The 6,557-nt window shown below is 33.5% G+C and overlaps 1 protein-coding gene across 3 annotated transcripts in view; it reads left to right on the top strand.

The window, feature by feature from the left end:
* The window catches only part of LOC108627389 (trace amine-associated receptor 9), an 86,268-nt gene extending 81,331 nt beyond the window's left edge, over positions 1-4,937 (top strand). For all 3 annotated transcript variants that reach the window (XM_026815554.1, XM_026815553.1, XM_018028597.2), the window contains one exon: positions 2,798-4,937. The gene's annotated coding sequence lies outside the window, so the exon portion shown is untranslated. The remainder of the gene's footprint in view (positions 1-2,797) is intronic.
* Positions 4,938-6,557: the final 1,620 nt, after the last annotated feature.

Below are 6,557 nucleotides of genomic sequence, written 5' to 3'. Positions count from 1 at the left end.
ATATGATACTTTTAGGAAACGTTATCGTATATAACAACAACTTATAATTAAACTTCTGGTATCCAATCAGAATCATACTTGAAACATAGTAAAACAACGTAATAACTGATACAGTAGAACCAGTTATTATATAAACTAATTGGGAAACAAATGTGTCCGTATAAAAGAATTTTCTCATAATAGAACAACAGACAATTAGTACTCAAATTGTACGTGTATTTAAGACAAATTTAAATAAAACGAATATAAATTGTTTATATGTAATTTCTTATATAAAAAATGAAATCATAAAACCAATATTTTTTAGATATTTTCTCTTAACATAATTAAATTAATTAAATGTATGGTTCTGTTTGTTCAGCAGATAATTCGTATAATTTTAATCTCCTAAGGACCTTCGAAAATCCCGACAATTCTGTTTTATAGAATACTTTCGCTACTCGAACCGAGCACGAGGTTCTTGAGATTTTCGAGTTCTCGCACGCCTCTAATGATTATATGTAAAACGGAGGTTCTAGTGTATTTTCATTTAGTTCAGAATATGACATTAAAACGATCTTTCCTTAATTATAAAGATAACCTTAAAAACATATAGAAATAACATTCGCGGTTTGTTCACAGGTTTAGAGCGTTGCTCAATAGATCGATGTTCGATGACCCGATGTTCCTCTTCGTCATTAGCTAATACACCGCCACCTCTTCCTTGGGAAACTGGACTCGTACACAGCGATAGTCTGCTAACGTGAGGTACGCAACACATTTCTGGCTTAATATTGTCCATATTTTGAATCACATAAATTATCTACATGGTTTTCATTTTATTTAAGGTAATTCTTTACAAAGAGGTATTACAGACGGTGTCCTATTTTTCAATATATTATTCATCATAGATAGATGAACGTATGTTATGCGTAATTGTCATGTTGTATGTGTAACATATTAGGGGGTATCGACATTACAGCGACCGATGGTATGCGATAAAATTCACTGTAATAATAACAGCTTCATGAATATTTCAGAAACTAAGTCCGAGCAACGGCAACACGTACAAGGAAAAGTTGTCCAAAATATTCGCGATAATATATTTGAGCTTTATCAAAATTAGTGGGGAGTATCTTTTTGTAAATAATTACTTTATACACTTCTTAACTTATCTATCAATTTACATCAACTTAAGTGTAAAAAGTAATATAAAAATGATTATGAAATTGGTCACCTACCAGTTCAGTGTTATAATCGAAAGAATCTTTTCAACCATTTCTCGTTTATCCAACATACATTAAATTGTTGAAACATCGTACAATTTATGATACAAAGATTCTTAAACTAGATTGTAGTCTTTCCCTTGGTACCGTTTCCAAAGATTATACTTTGAAAACGCTCCCAACCCAGGTCTCATCCAGGGATCTCGTAATTTTTCGCTCGGCCGGAAAGTGGGAACGACGCGACCATGGTGGGGACCAATAGTTGGTGGGGGTATGCAGTGATTTTCACGGTAGCGCTGCGGAGAGCTTCGCGAACGCGCATGAGCACGCATAATAGTGGGGATCGAAATACGGGCGAAAAACAGGGGACGCGAGCCGTCTGCGAAAAATTACGAGATCCCTGGTCTCATCGCGTGGAGGTGACTACATTCAAGACCCGAGACCCGGCAGTGGACAATCCCCACCCATATAAGTTACCACTCTATTATACGGTGTGAATATTGGAGGAGATTTCATACGATTGCGAGCAAAACTCTAACTCTCATTCCGATTACAAAATTGGGACAAAAAAGAAAGTGCAAAATATCATATTTCATTTGGGTAAATTCAAGTCGATTTTATCACATTCATTCCATTATCCAGGCTCGAATTTATAGTCGCTTCTCGCACTTGACACTCAGCACTCAAGTGCGTCCCACCAATGTACACATTGTTATGTTTAAAAAGAAGTGAGAGTAGCGGAATAGCTGCGCAATAGTTTTTCTCCTTTTCCGCTTCTTTCACTTCTTTTTCAAACATGAAGTATAAAACTTTTAGAATCTGAACATAACATAAATGTGTACATTGAACGCGGAACGGTTGGACGCACTTGAGTGCTGAGTGCCAAGTGCGAGAATCGACTATAAATTCGAGCCTATACCTCTGCGTGAGAGTAGTCTGACAACCGGTAATCTATCTCACTGCATATGCGAGAGTCCTGGATACGAGTACCCCAAATGTGCACCATACCCAGGATTATTTTCGCGCAATGCGAGCGAATGGAACAGAAACGACTGCGACTGTTGTACGATTGGGGAGATACGCCATCCAAGTTGCAGGATTTTTCTTAATTTATTTTAATATTCATTAGGACGTGTATTATATAATTGACATAAAAGAGGGATAATGCCCGATCTTAAATACCCACTTCCAAGATTGGTCATTTGCTCAAGGATCGGGAAATAAAAATGCCAACATTTGTTTCCATCCATGTTTCAATCAGAATTTACCCATTTTCACGATACATTAGTCTACTATAGTGATCGTCGAAATTACTTTCTATAATGTGTTGATAACAATGTAAGTGACATGGAAATAGGGCGTAGAGTTCCGGAAGACAGGAGGCAGGCGAATACATTGGTTGATAGGTTTGCTTGTATGTCTAATCCATGGTGTCGAAGAAAGCAACTTAACGCGTTGCAAAAGAGGGTTTATGACGAATCATAGAAATAATGAAAATAATCCAGAACATTAATACATTTCTTTAATATCATAAGTAAAAAACAGACATCTGTAGTCTATTGAAATAATTGAAAACTCATTTTGTTTTTCAGTTAGGGATGCCGCCACGCAGACAGAAGACACAGGGTCTCCGACGCATGCCAGTTAGTATAGCGTGGCGGCAGATTGGCAACCGGTGAGTCCCACTGTTGAAGCGGAACAATCACTAGGACATCAGTATTTTCGAAACAATTCGTCTTCGTTGTTATTGATGAACAATTCATCTGTCTACGGTGAAAGGATACGTCATGAGGAAACTGCAGAAATTCAACGTGATCGCCAATTATATTCGGAAAATACGCTTCAAAGTGTCCCAGATTTAATCCGAGAGCTTGAATTTAATTGACGAATAATCTCAAGTATTTACGCCTTGATGAAGGTAAGTATATGGTGTTACAAATAAGAATTAAGTTCGTCCATGAACGTTATGCGATATTCCTATTAATCGAAGATTTAAGATTTTTTATTATAGATTAATAAATATCTAATCACAGGAGACAGAGTATACTGTCGTATCTAAGATGCAGTTTTTAATAATTTCAATTAGAATGAAATACATAATTACGTAGTATTATACAAAGAGTAAACAAATTTATGCGAGCTTTTTTAATTTCAACACTTTTCTATGATTTATTTATATAGAAAGGTAACATTTCTTTTGTGTTAGTAATAATTTAAATCTTCGTTTCTTATCTGTAATAACCGCACAATTTATGGATATAAAGACTCCTAATAAGTTAAAATAGTATACCACATTTTGCTCATCTGTTACAATGGTTCGTCTATATAAGTATACACATTATTATTGTACATATAACATAATCGAATAATGGCTTTAAAGAATCCCATTAAATTCGGAAACTATTTAAGTCAAGATTGAATTACAGTCATTTTTCATTGATTTCTAAATTATAGAAGTGTAATTTTCCCTCCGATTTACTGCTATTAAAGTTATTATTATCATTGTTATAACTATGTGCCAGTAGGTAAATAATAATAATCTAACTATTCGTGAATAGAATCTCAACGCATAAAAGTAGCGATGAGCGAGAAAAATATCCAATTGAATCAAAAGGAGAAAAATGTACGAAAATTAGCAAAGTCGTAAATATTCAATAATTATACTATTTATAAAAATATATAATATTCAGGGACGGTTACATAAAACTGACAAGTCGATCTGTCTGGAGCTGTCATATTTTATTGTACGAAACAAAAAATTCTTAAACCACGAATAGAGCCACATGACGCAAAATAGGAACTGAAAATATTGTGGATAAAACTATCAAAAATTATAAATTACTTAATTTAGAAGAATATGTACTGTAAATAGCCAGAAGAGAAGGTTGATGTAAATTATATTCATTCCGATTAGTAATTTTCTATACAAAGTTTAATATATTTTGTTGTGCCCTCCGACACGGAATATTGTGCGATGCTAGGACCTCATTGGAGAACTTCAAAAAATAGACTGTAGGTGTCAGTGCAGGACTTTTATTCTCATTTTTAATCCTCGAAGCCAAGTCGAGGGGTATTATAACGTTTGACGCCGAGACTTGTGACTGTGGTTCCGTAGCTCATCAACTAATGATCCGATTTTGATCACAGACATATGAGAATAGACCTAGCACTCCAAATGAGAGACTTGAGACCAGGCGATTGAGAGACAAAAAAACTAATGAGAGATGCTTTCTCTATTTTTACGGTGTCAACAAAAATGCAATGGACTCTCGGTTTATTCTCTTATCTATGATTTTGAGGCGATTTTTTTGTTGTTTTGAAGCGTATATTTTCAAGAAGGTTTATAGCCACATTTCGTTATAATCAATTCATTGTGTCAGAGTGTTTTTAAATAATCCGAACTTAATTAATTATGGTGTTTACAGTTCGAAGATTCGAATCACATTATTCGTTTCTACGTGGAATTTGATCCTTTTCCCTAAGTATTCCGTTATTCTTTCATCGTGGCCCTAATGCTCGCAAAACTCGCTGTTTAGCTCTACTAGTTAGCTCTATTTGAAATTTACAATTTTAGTATATATGGTTTCATAGTCTCAAAAATCGTATTGCTTTCGTCGTTCTATAGCAGTCATAGGAAGCGAGAATGGTATCACGTTCTTAATTGTAGAAATCATTTTTTATCTAAGACACCAGGGTACAACAATTTTAATTATATACGTATGTTGTATTTTTAATTTAAAATATAAAAATTGTTGATTCCTTTTAGTTATATTAAAATTATGTTAGATGATTATAGGAAATTATATTGAAATTGTGTCGGATATTTCTGTTGATCAAAATATCCAGACGTTTTAAATAAAATATTTAATGTAAATATACATATAAAATAAAGATAGTTAAATGTTCATATTGGAACTTATGTATATAATAAAATAATAACAATTGTAAAATATTGCAGTCATTACATGCAATGTTTAAAAATTTTCTGTTAAATTATTGATTAGTAGATTGTATATACTTACATGAATGTCAATACATATACGTATACGTACGACAGTTACTCAATATATTCGGAGTATTATAACGATGAAAAAGTTTAGTATATCGTATGTACCTCAATCATTTTTCCAAACTACTAAGTTTTAGGTAAAGTATCATCGTTCTTTATCTATAACTTAGTACTTTATGTTCATACCATTATGAGTTTAGTTGGTTGATATTACTATAGATTTATTTGAAAATACTTTAACGATCAAACCCAAGAAATACTTTACTTAAGAATTAAGTTTACAAATTAAAAGCGAAATATACGCTAACGATGTACATTGATCATAATATTATCACAAACCAGACATACGAGTAGACCTATCACGTAATGGACTCTTGTGTCGCACGTTCAACTGTTGTACTCATTTGAAAAGTTAATACTGATTAGAATACTCTTTATTCATAAATAGTGATCGATTAGACTTTAAATTTACCAAAATAATCTTGGAGAATAAGAGAGATGTGATTGTATTTCCTGTTTCCCTACAGACGAACCAATTTTCGCCTAGTCGATGTTTTATTCCAGTAAAATGAAATTAGTTGTTCCTCTCAATTCGTTGTAACATTCGTTAGCAGCCATTTATACACTAAATTATTGAAATATCAAAAGAGAATTGAGAATTTTTTCAAATTAGTATTTAAATAAACATTAAATGCATTGGTTGAACTTGAACTTTCCTTTTATTCAACTATTGCACGAGTAAGTAAAAGTCTAAATACTTCGAACTGTACGATGAAGTAAACTTAATGCACGATCCGTTACTAAAATCAGACAATTAATAATCGAATATTGATTAGACATTAGACATTAGAGGATAAACAAAGCCAACTAGAAGATTCTCAAATCTAGCTCAGTTGTTTTATACAAACGCCCTCTTTCATCCTGCGTATCATATGTTAATAGATTGTTATTACATTTTGAACGTATAATCCAACAGAATTTATTCGGAATCGCTCTTCCTTGCTTGATACCGTTACCAACGATTAAACCCAGCTTCCATCGCAGGTCTCACCGCGTGTAGGTGACTACAAACGAGACCCGAGCAGTGGACAATACCCACTGCCCCCTTCTCACTTAAATTAGTATTTTATTATCAGAAGCGAATATCGAACTAGTTAAGATTTATATTACTATGCAAAACTCTGATTTTTATTATCCCTTTGCGTACTATGGACGCAAATACGTGCTCAGCAGATGTTATCAGTATAGACTATGGACGCAAATACGCGTCTGGCAAAAATGATCAGGATACACCATATCGATGCAAAAAATGCGACGTGTACACACACACACACACACACACA

This window comes from Ceratina calcarata, unplaced genomic scaffold (genome assembly GCF_001652005.2).
Source record: "Ceratina calcarata isolate Rehan_Ccalc_2016 unplaced genomic scaffold, ASM165200v1 scaffold466, whole genome shotgun sequence".
In the NCBI taxonomy this organism is placed as follows: Eukaryota; Metazoa; Arthropoda; class Insecta; order Hymenoptera; family Apidae; genus Ceratina; species Ceratina calcarata.
The sequence above is the reverse complement of the archived record's forward strand: the minus strand, read 5'-3'. Positions and strand labels throughout refer to the sequence as shown.